This window comes from Syngnathus scovelli, chromosome 13, assembly GCF_024217435.2.
Source record: "Syngnathus scovelli strain Florida chromosome 13, RoL_Ssco_1.2, whole genome shotgun sequence".
NCBI classification, from domain to species: domain Eukaryota; kingdom Metazoa; phylum Chordata; class Actinopteri; order Syngnathiformes; family Syngnathidae; genus Syngnathus; species Syngnathus scovelli.
In genome coordinates, this window is record NC_090859.1 from 830945 (window position 1) to 844336 (window position 13392).

At 44.0% G+C, this 13392-nt stretch overlaps 1 long non-coding RNA gene across 1 annotated transcript; it reads left to right on the forward strand.

Annotated features, from left to right (window-relative positions):
• The first annotated feature begins 1997 nt into the window (after positions 1-1997).
• On the forward strand, positions 1998-6371 carry LOC125979894 (uncharacterized). Its single transcript, XR_007485484.1, has 2 exons — positions 1998-5047; positions 5132-6371. It is a non-coding gene; the product is annotated as an uncharacterized lncRNA (long non-coding RNA).
• Positions 6372-13392: the final 7021 nt, after the last annotated feature.

A 13392-nucleotide genomic window follows, 5' to 3' on the forward strand; every position in this document is an offset into this window, starting at 1 on the left:
GCGTACTTGTGATTTTTGCTCCTGCTGACAGGGTGTATTTATTTGTAACGGGACGGTCTGCGACCGACATTGTTCTATTAAGGCAAATAGCAATAGGAAAGCGAGGATCGACTCCAGAGGACCAAGCCCACAGTTGAAAACCCCAACAAGAAGTGTTAAACAAGGTGGCATTTGGAGGACGAATTTGACCATCAGTGAGTGTAAGAGACAAAAGGAGGCTTTTGCCCTGATTTTTCAAAGTCACTCGTTTAGCAAAGAACACAGCCTCTTCACTGGAACCAGAGAGCGGGGTGACCATTTCGAAACCTTTCAAACTCTTCATAGGTAAAATAATAGAAGAAGATGTATTAGGAGTCACAGTAAACATTAATGACTTATTGTAAGTCCAAGACAAAAGCCATGGTACGCAAGTTGGAACGCAGACGGCTCCTGGAACACAAACAACACGATCAAAAGGGGATTTAGTGTCGCGCTTATGTCTAGCAATTTCTCCCCATGAGCCATATCGATTAGAATTAGCGTTGGTAGCTGCCTAAGAGAAGAATGTTCGAGGCTCATGGTACTCTATCCCTCCAAATAAAATAACCCCCGAAAAAACACAATGGTAACACAAACCAGCAAAAGCAACCAAAAACACATGGCAGACTTAGCGCAGGCCACAGCCTGATTAAAGCACTCACCAAATGACTCTCTAATGCTCATGTTTTTGGATCTCCTCAGAGTCAACACCCTGAGCTTCGGGTTGGTGTCTTGGAAATTGGCTTCTGCTAGCTTTCGTGTCAACCCTGGATCTTGGCACCAGGATCAGGCACTATTACCAGACTTTGCTCACCTTCCGTACTTAGGTTGGGTCTGCGGAGATCACCTTTTTACAATGAGATAAATGAATCCACGTGTTGCGTTCGGCTATTTTCAAAGCATTAGGTGTCGTGAGTAGTACCAAAAAGGGACCTTCCCACTTGGGTGAATGCCAATTCTTCCTCTTGATACTCTTGATCAAAACCCAGTCTCCCGGTACCACTTTGGGGTCTTCCTGCGGAGAAATGGGTTCATCATCAGTGTTATTGGTTAGATTCTTTTGACGTTCCAACATTTTTCTCATGTAATCAGCTAACGTGGCTTCCTCGGGGATCTCCCATGTGGTCTTGAACTGAGGAAGCCTGTAAGGTCTTCCAAACATAGTTTCATAGGGAGTTAGCCCTGTTGTACTTGTAATATTTATGTACATTTTGACCAGGTCTAAGCACTGAGCCCATGGTCGTTTGGTTTCTTCCATACATTTCTTTAATCTGTTTTTTATAGTCGCGTTAGATCTCTCAACAACTGATTGTGAACGATAGGAACAATGGTTCTTTAGATATATGTGGAACATTCTCCCAATGTTATCTGATTTACAAAATGTGGACCATTGTCGCTGTAAATTGTTTCCGGAATGCCGTATCTTGGAATGATGTCTTTGCATAAGGCCTTTGCCACTGTGAGTGCATCAGCATGTTTGGTAGGAAATGTTTCTACCCATTTAGAAAATGCGTCTATTATGACTAAACAATATTCTTTCCCTTCACATTTATGTAATTGGATATAATCCATATGTATTATCTTAAAACGGATACAATGGAGTCGGGAATTTCCCTCTCTGAGGTCTTAAATTGCCTTGTGGGTTATGTTTAGCACAGATCAAACACGCTCTGCAAAATTGTTTTGAAAAAGCTGCAAAGCCGTACGTTGTATAAATAGCCTCAACTTGTTTCACCATACCCCCCGTCGAGACATGGGTGACCCCATGACTCGAAATAGCAGCCCATTTGAACAAGTTACGAGGCAAGACAGGCTTGCCCAAAGGTCACACAAAATGACCAACAGTGTTTTTAGTTGCACCCCGTTTTTCCCAAGAGAGCCGTTCCTGGGAGGGGCTCTGAGACTGCATGTCAAGCAACACATCAGGGGGGATGTGTGACATCGAATCATGAGCCGTGAGAGACGAGAGGACATGGAGCCTGTTAGGGTTTTCCAGGTTATCTTTATCGTAGGATTATGTTGGAATGTAGACTGTAATGATTAAATCAATCTTGTCTTGCCCTCACAATGCAATGATTAAATCAATCACGTCTTGCCCTCACAATGCAGAGTAAGATGAAGTGGTTGCTTCCTCTGCTTGATTGACCAGCTACAGGGGAAGCAATCAAAGTTGTTCTGTTTCCCACAACAGTGTAAAACACCCCCTGCTCTGATCTTATCAGAGGCCGGGGGTTCACCAAACCTGTCCACTCCCACCCCCACTCTGTTCCTCCTAATAAATATGCCCTTGCAGGGAGGAGACTTTTAGACTTCATTCGATAATCGCTGTTCAGACAGCGACGAATGGACTCTCCACCTGCAGGTGTCTAAAAGAACTTGCCTGTCTTCTGTTTGGTTCTTGCAAAATAAGTTGGAGTGAGCAAATCTCTAACATTTTGGTGCGGAAACCCGGGATCCTCATACCCACCATCTGACCGGCGAAGGAGGACGTGCTGCATTGTCGACAAGCCAGCGTCCATTAGGAGGACCTGGAAAAGAAAGTCCTGGGAAGAGAATTCTTCGCTGGGCCAGCATCTTAGGTCTGCCTTCGTCTGACAGAGGTGGATTGACGGGATCCGGCGGTGCAACGAACCAGGGGACAAGTAAGTTAAAGCGCTAAAGATACGGCTTTGGTTTGTCCGAGCTATGAGATACGGCTTTGGTTTGTCCGAGCTATGAGATACGGCTTTGGTTTGTCCGAGCTATGAGATTCGGCTTTGGTTTGTCCGAGCTATGAGATTCGGCTTTGGTTTGTCCGAGCTATGAGATTCGGCTTTGGTTTATCCGAGCTATGAGATACGGCTTTGGTTTGTCCGAGCCATGAGGCCTAAAAAAGCGCTGGAGTTAGTGTGATTGAGTGTGTGACTGGTAGGATAAATTGACTAAGAAGCAGTTCTAGCGTTGATCCATGGCAAAAAAAACAGGCTAGTAATTTGTTGAAAGGTCAATTTAAACCTGCATTGAGGATCCTCAAAGCAATAGTTAAATAAATAAATAAGTAATAATAGTAATAATAATAATAATAATATTTTTGAGACAAAGAGATTGTATAACCTAAAACTACTAGAATTAATATGGGAAATAAAAACGGTAAATCTCTTGCTCTGCTCTTCTTTAAAACGAGAAGTTCATGGCAAGTAGATTTCTTAATTGTATGCAATATATGCCGAAGTGGAAGAAAAAGTATGGAGTAGAAAGGAAGTTGAGAGTTCAAGTGGTAAAGAAATGCAACTTGCTTCTAGAAGATAAATAAATAAAATTAGAATGTGCTGTCCTCGTGTGCATGGGAGGGACCAGCTCATGATCGACCACAGGAAATGGCCAGCCTGTGACGAATCATTGGTGCTGGGAACTACCTTTTGCGTGTGAGAGCTGTGCATCTGTGTGCGTATATGTTAAAATGATGAACATTGGCTAAAGTTTTAGTATATAAAAAAAAAAATTGCTAGACTGTGGTCTATCCAATTTGCACCGCAGAACAGAAATGATTTTGAAAGATAAAAATGAGAGGAAAAAGAGAGAAATCTGTTTGCAAGCAGAAACTAATCCATACTAGTGCATGTTAAGTGTCGAGCCCACATGAGAAATTCGAAGAAAAAAAAAAATGACAGAACATGCTTTCAGGAATTGGAAGAAGCTAAATTGTGAATTTAAGATTTTGCAATGCTACATTTAATAGGAATAATTGATTGGTTGTGTTATAAGATTATACAAAATTCTAAATGCAAGCTAAATCTTAGAGATTGAGTTCTTCAAATTTAAAAACAAAGAAAAATTCAGATTAATTTGCCAATTGTTTGTTTTAGTTAAGTTTTTTTTGAATTGGTGGATTGTTCTACCAGGAAACCTGAGTTGAAAGTGATATATGAGTGTTGTGTGGTGAGCTTGGATGAATTGGGACCGATGTGATAGGAAGACTCCTTTTTGGAGACTGTGTGAGATACATATGATGAGCATTGATGAATGATTGCCTGAATGAAAGGTTGAATGGTTGAAGTCGTTGGCGACTACTATGGAAAATTAGAGCGACTTTGATGAAAGAGTGATTTTGAGCAGGTTGAATGTTAGAAAGAAACACGTAGCTTTTGGATTGATAATTAACTAGAAAAAAAATGGAGAACCAGTAACACATGTAGAAGATGTGTGAACTGAGAAATTAAGAAGCGTTTTGGAAAGAAAGTCAAACTAAATGATGATGAAATCATATGTAGTACTACAAAACTTTACTACATATGGATTCTCTAAATCATACAATTGAGTAAAATAAAACATACGTTTTGATTTGTATTTAAATTTCTAAGATTCTTGTGATAAACAATGAGAAAACGATTGAAAAGTAACTAAAGAAACTACAACAAAGTGAAAATGTCTAATCATTTGCTAGCTGAGTCGCTCCCCATTCGGGGAGGCCATCCATTTACTTGCTAAGCTAGTTGTCAAAACAGGGGCAAGATTAGAGAATGGCATCTATAAATGACCTACCCTACCAAAGAACCTATGCAAATGGGCTGCAATATTGAGCCATGGTGCGCGTCACATGGCTCAAGAGGAGGGATAGTGGGGCAGGTCAGTCAGCTTTATACAACATATGGATTTGATTCATATTCAAAATATTTTCAAAACAAAACAAACATTTTTTTGTAGAGCTTGTTTCAAAAAAACAAAAAAAACAAAAAAAACAAAAAAAACAAAAAAAAAAAAAAAAAACTCCTATTTGCCAGTTAAATGGGCACTACAATTGACTACGAGAGTTGCAAGCAACAGATGAAGAGCAGTCCTGGGCAGATTATCTAATCAGGACGCTCAAACTGAAAGATGTGTCCAATGCAAATTTACTGCCGCCTGATCTCTCCCCCTCACAGGTGGACAACCCTCAGGTTCACTGTGAGAGCTCACACACAGGAGGCGTGCTATGTGTGTTCGAAACTCCCCCCTTCCTCCACGCAAGTTCGCTTGGAGGCCAGAGCAATGAATGTCACTGAAGCGAAACGTATGGCATCCATGGGAGGAGTTGGATATCAACGCCGAGCAGTCACAATCAGTGATGCCGACCCATCCCACTCTGGACTTGCAGACGGTGCCTATGATGAACACTTCTGGGCAAATCTCAATGTGACTGTTAAAGGACGAACAATACCACAAGTGGCCTACACAGAGAGACCAGCTGGAGTGAATTACACATGTTACATCCAAGGTAACAAGACCCACGTCTGCATTAACGACGACTGCTCTCCAGGAGGAAACTGGATGGGAGCTCTGGACATCACCGATGAGTGTCAAGATAAGAGAGCCATTTCAGGTGGTGAGGGCTCTCCAACCAACATGGCTACACCATCAAACGGAACATACTTCATACAGAATGGCTGGTGGCTTTGTGGTCACAAGGTTTATCCGATGCTGCCCGCCAACTGGACAGGAGCGTGTGCACCAGTGTGGGTGACAGACCACACCTACAGGATATGACATCATCAGCTGACAGGAGCACACAACTCTTCTGGACTCGACGCAGAGCAGTTGCAACCTTTGACCCTCATGACCCTGTCTGGGGTGCGAACGTTCCAGATGACCATAAAGTATGGTCCGTCGGAGACAAAGTTGTCCTTGCGCTCTTCCCTCAGATGTACTGTTTCTGTGTTTTTCTTTTTGTTTTTATTGATAGCATTCTGGTCGCCTGTGGCACAGGGGCCGTGTAAGAATTTTCCTGCTAATAACACCTGGCCAGCAGGTTTTTCGCTTACACAATAAGTTTGATCTGGGGTATTGAGGTAATGCCTCATCTTCACTGGAAAGTGTTGCTATCATTGTTTGTTGTTTTTATTTTTACCATTCTACTTTCTTCATTATACGTATATATGTTTTTTTTCTTGCTTATCGTTGTTGTTTGGGGTGACATAATCATATGATAAAACAGGAGGGAGATGTTAGGGTTTTCCAGGTTATCTTTATCGTAGGATTATGTTGGAATGTAGACTGTAATGATTAAATCAATCTTGTCTTGCCCTCACAATGCAATGATTAAATCAATCACGTCTTGCCCTCACAATGCAGAGTAAGATGAAGTGGTTGCTTCCTCTGCTTGATTGACCAGCTGCAGGGGAAGCAATCAAAGTTGTTCTGTTTCCCACAACAGTGTAAAACACCCCCTGCTCTGATCTTATCAGAGGCCGGGGGTTCACCAAACCTGTCCACTCCCACCCCCACTCTGTTCCTCCTAATAAATATGCCCTTGCAGGGAGGAGACTTTTAGACTTCATTCGATAATCGCTGTTCAGACAGCGACGAATGGACTCTCCACCTGCAGGTGTCTAAAAGAACTTGCCTGTCTTCTGTTTGGTTCTTGCAAAATAAGTTGGAGTGAGCAAATCCCTAACAGAGCCGGCCTTCTGCAGCGGCCTTCGCGGATTTGTCAGCAAAAGCATTACCGAGAGAAACAGGATCAGAGCACGCAGTGTGAGCAGCACATTTGCAAACTGCTATCTCTAAAGGCAGCTGGACAGCGTCCAAAAGTTGAGTCAGCAATGTGGAATGGGTGACGGGCTTCCCTGCAGAAGTTATCATGCCACGGTTGCTCCACTGCTGAGCAAACACGTGTACTGTAGCAAAAGCATACTGACTATCAGTCCAGATAGTGACGGATTTGTTTGCAAACAATTTGCAGGCCCCAGTCAAAGCAATGAGCTCAGCGGCCTGTGCAGACATATTGGATGGCAGTTTAGCAGCCTCCAAAACCATGTCGGCAGTAACAATGGCATACCCAGTAAGGGTCACACCAGATTCATTTTTCTTAGAAGACCCATCAACAAAAACCACATGACCATCTGGCAGAGGCGTATCTTCCAAATCAGGCCGAGCTTTAGCAACTTGTTGGGCAGCATCGACACAATCATGGAATTCGCCGTCGCCAGGAAGGGGAATGAGAGTGGAAGGATTGAGTGTCGTGCATCTTTCAACGGTCAGATGTGGCTGAGACAGCAACGTAGCCATGCAAGAAAGATGACGCGCAGGCGACAGGAAGGTCATATTAGTCTGCAGCAGAAGAGCTGAGACAGCATGAGGAACTTTCAGCGTCAAAGGATGAAACAACACAACACCAGCACTGCTCTCCACAGCCATGGAGGCCGCCACCACGGCCCTCACGCATGGAGGGAGAGCACATGCAACACTGTCCAGTTTAGAGGAATAAAAAGCAATAGGTCGCAACCTTGAGCCATGTGATTGGAGCAAAACGGAGGTCATGTAATGACCTTTGCAGTCAACAGTTTGGACAAATACCTTTTCATAGTTGGGCAAGGCTAGAGTGGAGCTGGAGACCAAAGTCTGTTTGATCAAAACAAAAGCATCCTCAGCTTCAGGAGTCCATTTTAAGTGAGTGGACATCGAGATGTCCTCCACATACATCAATTTGGACAGAGGAGCAACAATTTGGGCATAATCCAGTATCCAGCTTCTACAATAACCCGTGAGACCTAAAAAAGACATCATTTGCTTCTTTGTTAGCGGCTTAGGAGCTTGTAAAATAGAGGCCTTTCTGCTCTCAATTATGGATCGACCTTGGGAACTCAGATTGTGGCCTAGATACTTAATTTCAGCGGACCACAGTTGAAGCTTGTTCTTGCTGACCTTGTGGCCTTCACCTGCCAAGTGATGCAGCACAGCAAGCGTGTCTTTCTGGCAAGAGGCCAAATCAGGAGACGCTATCAAAATGTCATCAACATAGAGCAAGATTTGACTTCCCATCGGCGGGACAAATTTAGCCATGCTGGCTGCCATCACCTGTGAGTAAATCGTCGGGCTTTCACAATACCCCTGTGGCAACCTCGTAAAGGTGTACCTGGAGCCAGCATATGTAAACGCAAACCAAAACTGACTTTCTTCCGCAATAGGGACAGAGAAAAAAGCATTGCTAATGTCAATCACTGTGAAGAATTTCGCATCAGGTGTCAATGAATTTAATAAGGTATGCGGGTCATGGACACAAGGTGCCCTCTGAATAACCGCATTGTTTACAGCTTGCAAGTCTTGCACCAGTCTCCACCCAACAGAAGGGAGTGCCTTCTTCACAGGGAAAATTGGAGTATTGCAAGGAGAATCTGGGCAAGGAACAATGACACCTGCTTTTAATAAATCAGAAATAACAGGTGCGATCCCCTGTAAGGCATCAGATTTTAAAGGATATTGCCTCACACAAGGGCGGTATTCAGTTTTAGGTCTTATGACAACAGGAAGCGCACCTTTCACTAAACCAACGTCAGAAGGACCCGTAGACCAAAGATGACTCGGGACCTCAGCGAGGACGTGCTCGTCATCTGACGTCAGCACAAAATCTCAAAATGAGGGTGTTTGCTCAACACCAGGATCAGCATGGATTCCACTAATGAATGACAAGTCTCGAGCCATATTTTGTTTGAAAAGCTTGGTGGAAGGACTATAAAAGGAGTCAGAATTAACCTGAGTCCAGTCAGAAGCTGCCAAGGCATCACCAGCCATAAATCCCAAACATTGCCACGCTGCGGTGTGAGGCCTGTAGAGAGAGATGTGGAGCGGAGTGGGAGACATGTGCAATCTTTGAACAGCAGGGGGAGCCGTTTGTATAACCACACAAGCACGGCTTTCACCATCATGCAGAAGGAAAGATGCCGTCAAAGTGGCAGGTGTAGCAGCCTCAAGCATGTTCTCGTAGTTGTGATCAGGACCAGGTGTGTCTTTATGCCACATAGTTAGGTGCAGTTTATCGGCCTCCATTGCCTGTTCAGGGCAACGCAAAAGAGTGGCCACTCGGGCCAAAAGAGGGGAACCAAATTCCATCACTTCCGCATCAGCCAAATCCAATGAATAAAAATAGTAGCAGTGAAATTGACCAAAAATCTGTAACTGGTGTCGCCTTTTGACAACAATTTGACCGTCAAGAGACACAAGGGAAAGCCCAAGGGCAGTGAGAGCATCTCTACCTAGCAAATTAATAGGGCAACTGGGCATCAGCAAAATGGGAATGCAACAACTTCCCCCTTCCAGGTCCCGTATCCAAACTGGTCGAGACTGGGGAACTGGGGTTGCCAGCCCATTTGCTGCTCTCACCCAAAAGGATTTACCGTTTGGTTGCACACCTGCAGGTATGTCACGACATGTGGTCACACATGCCCCTGAGTCACACAAAAAGGTTATTGGAGTCCCGTTTACCATTAGAGTTATTACTGGCTTCTCAATATTGTTCATCAACAAATCTTGAATGTTCAAATCGACATCAACAGGGGGAGCTGTTGACAAGACAGTTGTTTCAACTGTATTTTGATCGTTGTCTAGTCATAAGGGAGGTCTACTCCCGCCCTTGTAATTACCTGGGCAGTTTCTCGCTATATGGCCTCTCTTCCCACATGACCAGCAAATAGGTTCAGAATTGTACCGCTTTGACTGACCTGAAGCGGGCTGGTCATTTGTTCCATAATTGGGAGAATCACGACCGTACCCCCCGCTACCTCTGCCACGGAATTTGTTACGACCACGCCCCCCTAGGCGTGGTTCGAAGGTCTTATTTTGATAGAACACTTCAGACTGCCCTCCTTCAACAAAAAACACGGTGTCTTTTTTCCCCTTATCTTTTGCTCTTTTTGAATTGACAACTTTTTCGGCGTGTATTGCATGATCAATGAACTGTGGCAAGGTAGATGTCGGGAAAGTGATCATATGTTTAGTGATCCAGGTTTGGATTGCTGGATGCGAATTTGCATGTAGAGCATTTTTGAGTTGTTGGTCATAAACATCAGTTCCATGCTCCAAGCCACTATTGGCTTTGAACACTCTTTCGAGCCTGTGTCTAAAGTCTTCAAACAACTCATCTGCTTTTTGTTTGGTTCGGCCAATGTCTGTGTAATTTGCTCTACGTTCGAATTTTATTTTTATCCTGCCCAATAGGCGGTCAATTTCTGTCTGCAATGGCACCCCGTTACATTCCAATGGACGGCCCCGGGAATCAAAAGGATCCCAGGTGCCTTTAACGCTTGCCCAATGTTTGGTTAAGGATGCCATGAAAACCTGCTGTACTTCATCGCCTCTCAAATTATACGAAGCAATGAGTTGTTTCACGTCAGTACAGTATTGATCAACATCTTCAGTGGGCAACGCTATACCCTCAATTGCCGATTTTATATCAGCACTGGTCCATGTTCTGTACACTAAAATTGTGGGTCCTCCATCATCATGAGGATTTGCCACTTCAATCATCGGGTATGCGTCAGCCGAAGGATCCAACTTAGCACGGCTCCGCGTCAACATACCACGAGCACGTCTCCGCGCCAACATACCACGAGCAGAAGCACTATACTCAGGAGGATGATCTGTGTTTGGTAATTTGGGGTATAAAGACGGAAAAGTTGGTTCGCCTCGGCGTGCCGCAATCTCCGCCTTGACAATTTGATCATTTTTTTCATCCTCATTCATCGCATTGTCAGCCTCGGCCCTCAAGCGGGTCCGAGCTGACACTGTCTCATCATCCTCCTGCCTGTGCAACAGTAAGTTCTTTTTTATCTTTTCTTCGTCTTCCTTATCTCTCAATTTTTCTCTTATCTGCCCACATTTTCTCTTTTCCGCTTCTAATTCCCATTGTACTATCAGATGATACCCGTCTCTATTCTTCTTTACACCACATTTAGCATCAATTGCTTGCTTTAGGTTATTCAACGAATTCGTTTTCAGCTGACCATCAAATTTGTAATCAGTTATCCATTTATCAAGATATCTTACATTTTCGGGGTCGCCTTCTTCCATCAATTTCCAATCTTTGCATTTTAATTCATGTCGGGGTAGCGGTTTTTGTTTGCTATTCGCTGTCCCCATGGTTTATTTTCTAAATTTCAGTTTTGACTTTATTCACAGGACAGTGTTTAAATGTTCGATGTGTGGAGGAAACGGAGAATCCCTGCTTTCGTCCACACAAAGCCACGGTTTACAGTCCCGTGTATTTTACACAAAGGAGAGCTCAAAGGAGATCACTCTCAGTCAAATCACACACACACACACGCACACACACACACAATGCGCACTCTTATCTTCCCACAGGCAAGCAGGGGAGTCCGCCCTCCCGTGGAACTTAACAAAATCTAAACTCTCTAACCTTCCTATTGTGTAAGAAAAACCCTATTTTTGCTTTTTCCCCAAAGCCGATATAAAACCTATCTTTTCACGGATCAAGAAGCCAAACCAGCTAAACCAGAGTCAAGAAAACACCACAGATGGCAGCAGAAAGCTAACACTAACACATTAGGAAGGTTAATTAGGAGGCCCACGACACCTCAGCGGAATTTAACTGCTCCAAATTACCTGTACTTCTCTAGAAAACAGATGGGTCCGCTTTCCCATGGAATTTAACTGACTCATCAGTCAGGGGACTCCAACATCCCAGCAGAATTTACTGTTTCTAATTGCACTTGATAGGGTCTAGAATTGTCAAGGTTTTAAGTGACCTCTTGTCACTGCACTTTCATTACTTCAACAGAATCAAGATTCGTACTCACAGTCTGCTGGGCCTTCTCCTCGGATGATCTCGTCAACCACTCCGGTGTCCAACCGACTGATCGAGACAGCCCCGTGAAAAGGGTTTCTTCAATATGCCTTGGCCAAGGACTTGTCCTGCGTCGAAAAGTCGGCCGGAACCCCGAAATAGGTCTTTTGAGATCCCGGACGAGCCCCCAAAAATCTGTTAGGTTCAGATTCAGCAAAAGGATCAGCAGACAAAACCAGTGAGACAGAATGTTGATCTTTTCTCGCGAGGAGTGCATCCAGACTTACAGCAATCCAAAATACACTAAAGGTCTTGTTTACACTCCTCTCTTTTTATTTAGGAATGCCCTACCTACAATGTGAGACTAGCCCCTGATAGGTGGGGGGGAAAGCGTGGGCTTTGTCTCATGAGTGAAGAAACGAGATTCTATGTGAAACTAGAAGTCGCGGACAGGATCCCATGAGAAACGAAAAGTGAATGTTATGGGAAACAAAGTAGTCATGTGAAAAGAGTGCATAGACAAAATGACATGTGCAGACATCAACAACTTTCTTGGATTCCCAGATGTGTAGAAGGTCAGGAAGCTCCAGACAGCATCGTTTGACTTGTTGTAGACTGGGTGATGTCTGCAAGAAGAAACAGCAAGCATTCTGCGCAATAACTTTATTAATAAGTACTCATTAGGGAACGCATGATAACATATATATACAATTTATCTAACACTAACCCTAACCAGGAAACTCAGTCTCGATGCGGCCATGAAGGAGGAAACAGCTCCACATGCAATAAAACTAAATTTAGCTGCAATTCCCGTGTGCCAGACCTGAGGAAGGCACAAAAGATGCCGAAACGTTGTCGATGGCCACACGGAGGAAATAAAAGGGAGCGCAAATTAGCGCCGATAGGAAAACAATTAGACGCAAAATTATAATTTACCCACGCTCTACCCAGATAGGAGAGCGCATGGATGCCGCACAGAGCAAGATGCTCTCGCTCCACCCAAATAGGGGAGTTGACGAATTAAGTGTGAGGTACGACTAATTTGAAAGCAAGTACAGCTGTCAATCTAACATGCCAAATCGAGACTCATTTATTACATATATAACAAAGGCGACCGGATAGGCAAAGTAAAATCAAAAACAAACAACAATTACAACACAAATACTTGTTTATTAAGCCCAATTTGGCCTGACCAGCATGGCTGGTGCAGCCACGACGGACAGGGTGCTCTGGGGCTGGTTGTGGGACGTGGGCGTGGATGGTAGGACCGTGCCTTTGCTCCTCTCCTTCGGGGGAGGAACTCCCTACATAATCCTAACCCTAACCCTAACCCCTAACCCTAACCATTTATTACATATATAACAAAGGCGACCGGATAGGCAAAGTAAAATCAAAAACAAACAACAAAAAACAAAAAACAATTATAACACAAAAACTTGTTTATTAAGCCCAATTTGGCCTGACCAGCATGGCTGGCGCAGCCACGACGGACAGGGTGCTCTGGGGCTGGTTGTGGGACGTGGGCGCGGATGGTAGGACCGTGCCTTTGCTCCTCTCCTTCGGGGGAGGAACTCCCTACATAATCCTAACTCGCCTGTGCCACCTCCACTGCCCCCCACGTTTCCAGTTTCCATTGAGCTCCTGCTGCGTCTGTGCGCTGTCCCCTAAACCGATCCTACCCTAACCCTAACCCTAACCTAACCCCAAACCCTAATACTAACCCTAATCCAAATCCCTCCCTGACTCCCAAATGGAAAAAAAATTCAACCTGTAAATCAAAAATTGGAAATTAAGAAGTCAAAAATTTGAACATAAACACAGAATTGAATATAAACTAAAAA